This window comes from Triticum aestivum, chromosome 3B (genome assembly GCF_018294505.1).
Source record: "Triticum aestivum cultivar Chinese Spring chromosome 3B, IWGSC CS RefSeq v2.1, whole genome shotgun sequence".
Classification (NCBI taxonomy): domain Eukaryota; kingdom Viridiplantae; phylum Streptophyta; class Magnoliopsida; order Poales; family Poaceae; genus Triticum; species Triticum aestivum.
Window position 1 is genome coordinate 677,912,901 of NC_057801.1, and position 13,304 is coordinate 677,926,204.

General features: G+C 40.0%; 1 long non-coding RNA gene across 2 annotated transcripts; it reads left to right on the plus strand.

Annotated features, from left to right (window-relative positions):
- The first annotated feature begins 660 nt into the window (after nucleotides 1-660).
- On the plus strand, nucleotides 661-2,595 carry LOC123066043 (uncharacterized). 2 transcript variants are annotated; one of them, XR_006431213.1, is made up of 3 exons: nucleotides 661-962; nucleotides 1,096-1,729; nucleotides 1,925-2,595. It is a non-coding gene; the product is annotated as an uncharacterized lncRNA (long non-coding RNA). The 2 variants fall into 2 exon arrangements; XR_006431212.1 differs by having other exon boundaries at nucleotides 1,096-2,595.
- The last annotated feature ends 10,709 nt before the right edge of the window (nucleotides 2,596-13,304 follow it).

Sequence of the window (13,304 nt, forward strand, 5' to 3'; positions counted from 1 at the left end):
GGACTAGAGAAACAAACACCACCTTAATAATAAAGCCAACAATCGGCTATAAAGAGTTGCCATGTCATCTACAACTAATTTTATACCTGGCATGTACAATAGTGAGTCCTATATGTGTACTACTTCATTAGTAGTCAGCCTACCTTACACCTCACAAAGCATCTTGGGTCTTGTGCTAGAGCCGGCTATTAACCAAGAGTCCGTTTCTCTTCGCTATCCTCTTTTCTCTCCTCCAACTAAGTAAAGATATAATATTCTAGTCCTTATAACCTGCTTATGTCACCTTATTGTACATGCTCCCAGACGGAAGATTCAACGAGCAATCCTCGGAAAATTCGCCCCGTAATTTTTGCCTTGTTGAACCGCAGCTTCTTCTATACTACTATTAAACAAGCAAACATTTTCTTTCCTATAACCACACTGTTATGTGTACCCAGCCTGATTTATGCCGTTTGATTAGTCCATTTAATTAAATCTAACTGCCTAAATACATCTGATGGGAGGCCACAATTGCACGTAGCAATTTGTGTTGGCGGACGATACTCTGGGCGAACGAAACAACGCCACGCCCGGTCCACGTCCCGCATCTATCCAATTTCCTCCCGTGTTTAGCGCTGCAAATTAATTAGCGCTTAACAACTCTTCTCCACACACCACGCCGTCCTCAACCCCTCCCCAAGAAAAGGGTTCATCACGTCCCCGGCGCTCCTTCCCCGACGCGTACCTGCCATCTCCACCCTCCCCAACGCCAATCTCTCGCCACACCTTCCTTCCTCGCGGCGCTCCATCCCTACGGCGCTGCCGCTGCATGGTCAACACGCCGCCATGCTAGGCCATGCACCTATCTCTCTTGCAGCCGCCCTCCTGACCTGCCGCCTCTCCCACACCATCTCTGCCTAGCCGTCTCACTAGACGAAGATGCATACGAAGTCGAGACGCGTCCGGCTAAGGACCATATGCAGGTTTCACACGTGCTTTGGAATTTGGATTGAACTGTGTTTGGGTTTTGGTGCAAATTCAATGATGGTTTATGCAAGCGAATTGTTCTTACAAGAAGTGTTGTTCTAATTATTATTTTTGTTTCCTTATCAACAGGTCATTGTGCGGTACAGAAACTGTACTCTGAATTTGTCACTACAGGTTGCATGCAATTTCTCACTGTTAGTTTCAGATTTTTCCTATTTTCTATGTGTATATAGTAGATGCTTCTATTAATCTGTGGCATCTACATTCATCTTATCTAATTCAGTTAAAGTTTACATTGAAAATTTCCCAGATCTCTTTTTAATGCTGTACTTACCCAGAGCCTTTCTCTCCTGCTAGGCTAATTTACAGAGTTTTACTGACCCGCAGTCGCTGTATGTCTTTTCTTCATTCATTTGGTCAACTGAATTTGTCATCCATAGTGTAATTGCCTTTTGGGCTCCCCTTTGCACCATCAGTTCTAACAAAAGATTTTATTCAATAGTTATTTGCGGACAAGATTTTGAAGCTCAGTGATGAAGTACACTTTCCCCAACATGCCACTTTAGAGAATATATGTCAACTTCTCTAAATCTCGAAGTGCACATGGGCGTTGCATTTATTTATTTAGTTCCGTGTAGAGATTCAATCATCTCAATGGAGCCTTACATGATTTGCTCTTTTACTGATGGACTGAGGAGGTCCGAGCTGTTTTCTGGTCTACCATGTGGCAGCCTCTCTCACCATGTCTGCACATAGTGTTCAGGTATGATTCATACTGTCGACGAGGGCACGACGTTTTCTTGTACTGAATTTTTTTGCATACTGGTTGAGCTTGGTTTCAACTTTGACCTGAGTTGTTGGTAGGCAAGCCTGATGCAGGTATATTGATCTTATGCAGTTCCATTAGCTCTGGAGTTGTCCAGTATACTGATGGGGCCGACATATTTTGTTGATGCAGGTTGGAGGTGAACATGAACTCTGGCAATACAAAATACTCCTTGCGTCCCAAAATTCTTGTCTTAGATTTTCCTAGATACAGATGTATCTTATATTAAAATGTGACTTGATACATCCGTATTTAGACAAAACTAAGACAAGAATTCTGGGACGGAGGGAGTAGCAGATATAAAATAACTGCAGCTCAGGCCATTTATTTCTACAACAACCAAGGAACAAGTCTGTTTTTTAATGCGACCCTGGCCAAGCAATTTATGCTTATAAGGGTGCTCTCTATTTTTCAGAGGTGCGAGAGCGCCCATAATTCAGGGCAAAAAAGCTAGATAAAGTGGAAAATTTTGTAAGAGTGGTATTTGAAGCTAGTGATAGCATGTTGAAGGATGTTGATTGTGGCTATCCAACTTCAACAACGTGCTTGCAACTCATGAGTGGCTATCCAACTTCAATAACATTGTGGCTATCTCAATGTGAATCCCACAGGCGGAGTTGTGGTCAAGTCCAACAATTCAACTTCTGAAGATAACATGTATTCCAAACCCAAGAGGGAACGAATTACAACTACTTTTTTCAATGTCTTATTCAAAGTACGCATCCTGTCATGTTCACTCGGACGATGACTGTACCTATTATAACTCCTTTTAAGAAATTTGACATCCTGCATTCTTTACTACACGACTGTGATTTCTTGGTTTGGGATTTCCTTGTGCACTAGAACTTCACATACATCATCAAAAGATAAGGGATGGGGGTTGTATTAAGGTTGACCATGAGAGACGTGGGGATCATCAGGCACCACATATATTCTATCCCCCACCCCACCCACATCAAAATTTTGGAATATGAATTCATAATTCAATACTCACATGCATTCCATAGTCTACTTTGATCGAGACAACACACGTACATGCTTGGTACTCCCTACTCCCTCCATTCACAAATATACGATGTTCTAACTTTTTTGTGAATCGGGTGTATATAGACACGTTTGTGTGTTTGTTCACTCATATCATCCATGAGAGCCTCAGTTACATGAAAGTAAATTAATTTCAATATGAATTCACACACCCACATGAAATAAATTTATAGGTTGCTTTGACCGAGACGTGCATTGCATGTGCATACTTACTAGTCTTGATAAAACAAGAGAGACACCCGAGCTCTACGGCTGTGATGGCTCTGTTCATCATGGAAACAATCTGACAGTGCATGGGCAGGCACGGAGATTCCCTGTGATCAATCAGATTCAGATCGAGCCTTGTTTGCAATGGCAACTAGTGTCACTGTCGGAGACGGCCGCACTGCTAAGTTCTGGAACTGCTCTTGGCTACAAAACATGACCCTCGCACAGCTCTTCCCCACACTGTACAAGTGTTCATCAAGGAAGCAGAGAGCAGTGGTCGCAGCCCTGCACAACAACACATGGATCAAGCACAGATCCATGGCCGCCGCTGCAGCGCCATGGCCGGCGAGCCAGAGGAGGTGTTGGCCTTGCCCGAGCCCTCCTCTGCTGGATCCGGTCGCCGACCCGCCCGCCGCCGCTCCTAGCATGGACGATGGCAGCACCACAAGGAACCTCGCCGGCAGGTGCGCGCATGATATCTACTACACAACCTTCTTCTCGTAGATATTGTTGGGCCTTCAAGTGCAGAGGTTTGTAGGACAGTAGCAAATTTCTCTGAAGTGGATGACCTAAGGTTTATCAATCCGTGGAAGGCGTAGGATGAAGATGGTTTCTCTCAAATAACCCTGCAACCAAATAACAAAGAGTCTCTTGTGTCCCCAACACACCCAATACAATGGTGAATTGTATAGGTGCATTAGTTCGGCGAAGAGATGGTGATACAAGTGCAATATGGATGGTAGATATAGATTTTTGTAATCTGAAATTATAAAAACAGCAAGGTAACTAATGATAAAAGTGAGCGAAAATGGTATTGCAATGCTTCGAAACAAGGCCTAGGGTTCATACTTTCATTAGTGCAAATTCTCTCAACAATAATAACATAATTGGATCATATAACTATCCCTCAACATGCAAAAAAAGAGTCACTCCAAAGTCACTAATAGCGGAGAACGAACGAAGAGATTATTGTAGGGTATGAAACCACCTCAAAATTATCCTTTTCGATCGATCTATTCAAGAGTCCGTAGTAAAATAACACGAAGCTATTCTTTCCGTTCAATCTATCCTAGAGTCCGTACAAAAATAACACCTTAAGATACAAATCGACCAAAACCCTAATGTCACCTAGATACTCCAATGTCACCTCAAGTATCCATGGGTATGATTATACGATATGCATCACACAATCTCAGATTCATCTATTCAAACCAACACAAAGTACTTTAAAGAGTGCCCCAAAGTTTCTACCGGAGAGTCAAGACGAAAATGTGTGCCAATCCCTATGCATAAGTTCACAAGGTCATTGAACCCGCAAGTTGATCACAAAAACATACATCAAGTAGATCATGTGAATATCCCATTGTCACCACAGATAAGCACATGCAAGACATACATCAAGTGTTCTCAAATCCTTAAAGACTCAATCCGATAAGATAACTTCAAATGGAAAACTCAATCTATTACAAGAGAGTAGAGGGGGAGAAACATCATAAGATCCAACTATAATAGCAAAGCTCGCGGTACATCAAGATCGTGCCAAATCAAGAACACGAGAGAGAGAGAGAGAGCGAGAGAGAGATCAAACACATAGCTACTGGTATATACCCTCAGCCCTGAGGGTGAACTACTCCCTCCTCGTCATGGAGAGCACCAGGATGATGAAGATGACCACCGGTGATGGAACCCCCTTCCGGCAGGGTGCAGGGACAGGGTCCCGATTGGTTTTTGGTGGCTATAGAGGCTTGCGGCGGCGGAACTCCCTATCTAGGTTTCTTTCTGGGGGTTTCTGTATTTATAGAAATTTTTGGTGTCGGTCTCACGTCAGGGGGGGGGGGTCTCTGAGTCCTCCACGAGATAGGGGGCACGCCCAGGGGGGTAGGGCGCGCCCTCCACCCTCGTGGACGGCTCGAGACTCTTATGACCCAATTTTTTTTACTCCTGGGGCTTCTTTTGGTCCATAAAAAATTATCAAAAATTGGCACGTCAATTGGACTCCGTTTGGTATTTCTTTTCTGTAAAACTCAAAAACAAGGAAAAAACAAAAACTGACATTGGGCTGTAGGTTAATAGGTTAGTCACAAAAATCATATAAAACAACATATAAATACATATAAAACATCTAAGATGGATAATATAATAGCATGGAACAATAAAAAATTATAGATACGCTGGAGACGTATCAAGCATCCCCAAGCTTAATTCCTGCTCGTCCTCGAGTTGGTAAATGATAAAAACAGAATTTTTGATGTGGAATGCTATCAAGTGCACAAGTTTGATCAATGATAATTTCAATCACTTTTCTAGCATCATTATATATCATAGCAGTAGCTCATATCATAAAGCTTCTCATGATCAAGTAGCAAGATATTCACATGTTAAAGCATAGATCATAAACTTTGTTGAAAACTAACAAACTATGTTCTCAGTCATCAAACAATTGCAATTCATCTTATTTTCAGGAAGGGTCTATCTAAGAGCTTTGATTTAGCAAATCCCACATACTCAACTATCATATAGTCTTCCATGATTGCTACCACTCAAAGCATATTTTTAGAACAAATAGCATCCATCGAACACAGAGAAAGATAGGGGCTTAATGTTTCGCCTCCCAACTTATTTATCATATATATAATTGTCAACAATAATAATTCATGATCAAATATATTTGAATGGCCTTATATGCTTAGATCTTTCCCCATCACATGATGCTTGCCAACTAAAAAGTAGGTTGAATAAGAAGGAATACTACTGACTCTTGCATAAAAGTAAAAGATAGGCCCTTCGCAGAGGGAAGCAGGGATTTGCAGAGGTGCCAGAGCTCGAAGCTTTAAAATAGAGATGAAAATAATTTTGAGAGGTATGCTTTCATTGTCAACATAACGACCAAGAGTTCCCAATATCTTCCATACTAGATACATTATAGGCGGTTCCCAAACAGAAAGGTAAAGATTTTACTCCCCCTCCACCAACAATCACACTCCATGGCTTGTCTGAAACAACGGGTGCCGTCCAACTATCAACAATCCTGGGGGGGGGAGTTGTTTAAATTATTTGCCATTTTGTTTTTGATCTTTTGATCATAGGACTGGGCATCCTAGTTACCAGCCATTTTCTCGTGAATGATGAGCGGAGTCCACTCATCCTGAGAATAACCCACCTATCATGGAAGATACTGATAGCCCCTAGTCGCTACATGAGCGATATGGGCATAGAAAATAGATTATCATTTGAAGGTTTAGAGTTTGGCACATGCAAATTTACTTGGAATGGCAGGTAAATACCGCATATAGGTAGATATGGTGGACACTCATGGAAGAAACTTGGTTCAAGGAATTTGGATGCACAAGCAGTATTCCCGCTTAGTACAGATATTTTGGCTAGCAAAGGATTCTAAATAGCAAGCACCACATGTTAGAGGATCCATAACAATATAACTTCTATACAAATATACCCAAGCATAACTCATTATGTTGTCTTCCTTGTCAACTTCAACTAATTTGCTCAGGTTTGAAAATAATTAATGGGGCTCACAATCAGAGAACATGTCCAAGATAGTATATTTATATTTGAAATCTCTCTTCCTTCAATATTCTTTCATCAATTGTTCAAGTGACCAATACAATGTTTGCTAACCTTCAATAAATTTACCACCTCTACTTTTTATATGTGAAGTCATTACTCCCCATGGGATAAGCATATGAAACATATATAATTCTAGATTTATGATATTCAACTCATTCAACCATTTACTCATAGGATATAAGTGAAGCACACGAGTAAATGGCAAACTACTCTGAAAAGATAGAAGTGAAGATCAATGAGTAGTCAAATAATTATTTAGCTATGTGAGGACTCTCTCTCATTTAAGTATTTCAGATCTTAAGTACTTTATTCAAACAACAAGGAAAATAAAATAAAATGGCATTGCAAGGATAGCACATCTCATGTGAAGAAGCAAAAACTTAGGCTCAACCGATACTAACCGATAATTGTTGAAGGAGAAAGGTGGGATGCCTACCGGGGCATCCCCAGGCTTAGATGCTTGAGACTTCTTGAAATACTATCTTGGGATGCCTTGGGCATCCCCAAGCTTGAACTTTTGCGTCTCCTTAATTCCTTTTATATCTCGGTTTTCCTAAATCTCAAAAACTTCATCCACACAAAACTCAACAAGAACTCGTGAGATAAGTTGGTATAAACCAATGCAAAAACCTTATCATTCTATACTATAGAAAATCATTAAAATTATTATTCCATATTTCATACTAAATGCCTCTTCATATTTAATACTCCTATCCTCGAATAGAATCATTAAACAAGCAAACATATGCAAACAATGCAAACATAACAGCAATCTACCAAAACAGTACAATTTGTAAAAAATGCACGATTCATCATACTTCCCTAACTCAAAAAATTATGAAAATTTACACACTGTAGAAAATTTATGAGAGCTCAATATGCAAAATGTTTCAACATTTTATCATATTCTGACTTTTCTAGGGAATTTTTGTAACAACGGTAAACTTTCTGTTTTGAAATAGCAACATGTATACTTGCAAAATAAGCATGGTAAAGGCTATCCTTGACATATTTATTGAAAAGAAAGATGCAAAACATTATTCTAAATAACATCAAGCAAATCCTAACAAAAGAAAATGACGCTCCAAGCTAAACACATATCATGTGGTGAATAAAAATGTAGCTCTAAGTACCAATGAACGAAGACGAAAGAGGGGATGCCATCTAGAGCATTCCCGAGTTTAGGCTCTTGATTGTCCTTGAATATTACCTTAGGGTGCCTTGGGCATCCCCAAGCTTAGGCTCTTGCCACTCCTTATTCCATAGTCCATCGAATCTTTACCCAAAACCTGAAAACTCCACAACACAAAACTCAATAGAAAATCTTATGAGGTCCGTTAGTATAAGAAAATAAATCACCACTTTTGGTACTGTTGTGAACTCATTCTAAATTCATATTGGTATACTATCTACTGTATTACAACTTCTCTATAGTTCATACCCTCCGATACTACTCATAGATTCATCAAAATAAGCAAACAACACATAGAAAACAGAATCTGTCAAATACTGAACAGTCTGTAATAATCTGTAACTCTCGAATACTTCTGTAAATCCAAAAATTCTGAGAAATTAGGAAGTCCTAAGAAATGTTTTTATTAATCTTCTGCAAAAAGAATTAACTAAAAATCGCGTTCCTATGTTTTATGAAAATTATTTTTGTGCGCACAAAAGTTTCTGTTTTTCAGCAAGATCAAACCAACTATTACCGTAGGTTATCCTAAAGGTTTTACTTGGCACAAACACTAATTAAAACACAAAACCACATCTAACCAGAGGCTAGATGAATTATTTATTACTAAACGGGAGCAAAAAGCAAAGAACAAAAATAAAATTGGGTTACCTCCCAACAAGCGCTATCGTTTAACGCCCCTAGCTAGGTAGGATGATTTCCATGATGCTCACATAAAAGATAAGAATTGAAACATAACGGAAGCATCATGAAGAATATGACTAGCACATTTAATTCTAACCCACTTCCTATGCATAGGGATTTTTTTGAGCAAACAATTTATGGGAACAATAATCAACTAGCATAGGAAAGCAAAACAAGCATAACTTCAAGATTTTCAACACATAGAAAGGAAACTTAATATTATTGCAATTCCTACAAGCATATATTACTCCCTCATAAAAAAATTCAGTAACATCATGAATGAATTCAACAATATAACCATCACATAAATTATTATTTTCATGATCTACAAGCAAAGAAAATTACTACTGTCCACATATGCAAAATTCTTCTCATTCAAAATAGTGGGAGTATCATAAGAAACTCGAATACTATAAATTGTTTCCACATTAAAGGAGTAATGTTCAGAAAAAGGGTAATCATAATCATGTCAAGTTTTATAAATATAATCATCACTATTTTTTATAGCATAAGTGTCATCACAATAATCATCATAAGTAGCAACTTTGTTCTCATCATAATCAATTGAAACCTCTTCCAAGATAGTGGAATCATCACTAAATAAAATCATGACCTCTCCAAATCTACTTTCATAATTGTCACAATAAGATTCAACACTCTCCAAACTAGTGGGATCATTACTTCCTAAAGTTGACACTCTTCCAAACCCACTTTCATCAATATAATCATCATAAATAGGAGGCATGCTATCATCATAATAAATTTGCACATCAAAACTTGGAAGGTTAAAAATATCATCTTCATAAAACATAGCATCCCCAAGCTTGGGACAAACATTAATTGCAGCAAATAAGTTCTCAAACATGTCATTCTCATCAAACATAACATCCCAAGCTTGGGCCTTTGCATATCATTAGCATCATGGGTATTCAAAGAATTCATACTAACAACGTTGCAATCATACTCATCATTCACATATTTTATGCCAAGCATTCTATGTAATTCTTCTTCTAGTACTTGAGCACAATTTTCAGAATCCTTATTTTCACAGAAGACATTAAAAAGATGAAGCATATGAGGCACCCTCAATTCCATTTTTTTGTAATTTTATTTTATAGACTAAACTAGTGATAAAACAAGAAATAAAAAGATTCAATTGCAAGATCTAAAGATATACCTTCAAGCACTCACGTCCCCGGCAACAACACCAGAAAAGAGCTTAGTTGATGGGGTGTTAGTGCCGCTTACCTCGCCTCCCCAGCAACGGCACCAAAAAAGAGCTTGATGTCTACTACACAACCTTCTTCTTGTAGACGTTGTTGGGCCTCCAAGTGCAGAGGTATGTAGGACAGTAGCAAATTTCCCTCAAGTGGATGACCTAAGGTTTATCAATCCGTGGAAGGCGTAGGATGAAGATGGTCTCTCTCAAACAACCCTGCAACCAAATAACAAAGAGTCTCTTGTGTCCCCAACACACCCAATACAATGGTGAATTGTATAGATGCACTAGTTCAGTGAAGAGATGGTGATACAAGTGCAATATGGATGATAGATATAGGTTTTTGTAATCTGAAATTATAAAAACAGCAAGGTAACTAATGATAAAAGTGAGCGAAAACGGTATTGCAATGCTTCGAAACAAGGCCTAGGGTTCATACTTTCACTAGTGCAAGTTCTCTCAACAATAATAACATAATTGGATCATATAACTATTCCTCAACATGCAAAAAAGAGTCACTCCAAAGGCACTAATAGCGGAGAACAAACGAAGAGATTATTGTAGGGTACGAAACCACCTCAAAGTTATCCTTTCCAGTCGATCTATTCAAGAGTCCGTAGTAAAATAACACGAAGCTATTCTTTCCGTTCAATCTATCCTAGAGTCCGTACAAGAATAACACCTTAAGATACAAATAAACCAAACCCTAATGTCACCTAGATACTCCAATGTCACCTCAAGTATCCGTGGGTATGATTATACGATATGCATCACACAATCTTAGATTCGTCTATTCAAACCAACACAAAGTACTTCAAAGAGTGCCCCAAAGTTTCTACCAGAGAGTCAAGACGAAAACGTGTGCCAACCCCTATGCATAAGTCCACAAGGTCACTGAACCCGCAAGTTGATCACAAAAACATACATCAAGTAGATCACGTGAATATCCCATTGTCACCACAGATAAGCACATGCAAGACATACATCAAGTGTTCTCAAATCCTTAAAGACTCAATCCGATAAGATAACTTCAAAGGGAAAACTTAACCCATTACAAGAGAGTAGAGGGGAAGAAAATCATAAGATCCAACTATAATAGCAAAGCTCGCGGTACATCAAGATCGTGCCAAATCAAGAACATGAGAGAGAGAGAGATCAAACACATAGCTACTGGTACATACCCTCAACCCCGAGGGTGAACTACTCCCTCCTCGTCATGGAGAGCGCCGGGATGATGAAGATGGCCACCGGTAATGGATCCCCCCTGCGGCAGGGTGCCGGGACAAGGTCCCGTTGGTTTTTTGTGGCTATAGAGGCTTGCGGCAACGGAACTCCCGATCTAGGTTTCTTTCTGGGGGTTTCTGTATTTATAGGAATTTTTTGCGTCGGTCTCACGTCAGGGGGGTCTCCGAGTCGTCCACGAGATAGGGGGCACGCCCAGGGGGGGTAGGGCGCGCCCTCCACCCTCGTCGACGGCTCGGGACTCTTTTGGCCCAACTCTTTTACTCCGGGGGGCTTCTTTTGGTCCATAAAAAATCATAAAAAATTGGCACGTCAATTGGACTCTGTTTGGTATTCCTTTTCTGTAAAACTCAAAAACAAGGAAAAAAATAGAAACTGGCACTGGGTTGTATGTTAATAGGTTAGTCCCAAAAATCATATAAAACACCATATAAATACATACAAAACATCTAAGATGTATAATATAATAGCATGGAACAATTAAAAAATTATAGATACATTGGAGACGTATCAGCGCACACCTCCAGCAGCCAGAGCTTGTTTCCAGCCTCGTGGACACGGGCGTCGTGAGCCGCCATCACCTTCTGCAACCTCGTCTGCGCCATAGCCTGCTCCGGCGAGCCCCGCCAAGGATGCCATGTCCTTCGGCGCTGCCCATTGCCTGTTTGTAGAAATGCCGAGGACACAAATGGATGGAGAACTACAAAAATGAAAAATAAAGGACCCTGGCAATATTTTAATAAAATACCATGGCAAATCCATATCCAAAATTGCCATGGTATTTTATTAAAATTTGCATTTTTCTGCATGAGAAAAAAGCCATGTATGTAAAGTAAACACAGGATATGAAAAAAAACTTGCGATAGAAAATTTATATCTAAAAAATGCGGGTTTTATTCCAATGAGGCACAAAGCCATATGCGGGATTTATTTCCCTGTAAAAATGTAAGTACCCATTTTAACAATTTTTGTCATGATACAAAAAAGAGACATCGTAATAAAAACAAAGAGACATGGTAAAGTTGCCATGGCAACAAAAAGTAAAAATTTCAATGATACGAAAAAGACATGATCAATAAAAATTTATTCTGCAATAGACCTAAGATTGCCATGGTCCATGTACTAAGTTTGCCATGATGTATCGACTAGGTTTGCCATGGTTTCATAGAGAGGAAATGTTGCCATGTAATTAGACGAAGAAATTTGCCATGCTCATGGCAAAAAAAAACATGTTAAAAGTTGACATGGCAATTTTAGAAAATCGTCACTACATAACATGACCAATTTTTTTGTGAATGTCCCATGGCAAAAAAAGAAGAATATATTGTCATGGCAATTTACAGAATGTAAATTGGGCTGTATTTTCCAGGTTTCTACACAAAATAGCCATGTAATCCGTGCCGCCAAAAGCAGACAATACATATTGAAATTGACCATGGCAACAATGGGTTTAAAATTGCCATCACATTTCTACCGCTATAAGATGACTGAAGCAAAATGATCTTCTTGCAAAGATGTCAAATATATGAATTTGCCATGTCAATTATTCTTGTTTCCCTTTAGGGGGGCACATTTTTATCTGCAACTTGCCATGTGCTCTAGAACAAACCACACACTGGCAGCCTACAAAAAATGTTGCAGCAATGCGCAATGGCTGGACACAAAAACACTAGGGAATTCATATCCTGCAGCTGATACATCGTAGACAAATTGGAGGTGTCCGAGATGCCGGATCGAAGAAAAAAAATTGCCATGTGGAAATGAACTATCTAAATTTGGTTGCAAACTGAAATTTAAATTCTCTAAGTTACCATCTTCCACACAAAATTTGCCATGTCGAAATGCATACTCATACCACCGGTGTCGATGTTGCCGATTGCTGTGTCCAGAAAGACAAGTTTCATACATGCTCTGCTTGAGATGGTCAGCTGTGGGCAAAATTTCAGACCAAGTTGTTGTATACCACCCATGTCGAGGATGAGGTCTGTTCGTCGTCGTCGTCAATCCACCAGGTGATCCTCTCGCACAGGTTGCCGTAGTTGGCGAAGTAGATGGTCGATTCCACACACAACACGAGCACGTCGTGTACTGGTCCATCCGCCGGTAGATGGTCGTCTCTGGCACGTTGCCCATAACCGCCGTCCTCGGCCGTGCCACGAAGAGCAGCACCCGCAACAGTGAGATGAGCATGGCCACCACAATCCCCATCTCGACGTTGCCGAAGATGGCACCGAGGTAGAAGCCCACCTTGTCGACGTGCCAGAGGAAATTGCGGCGCCGTGGTAGGCCTCCGCGCAGGCAACGTGCCGGAGCCATTGTAGGCCCATGCCGCGGCTTTG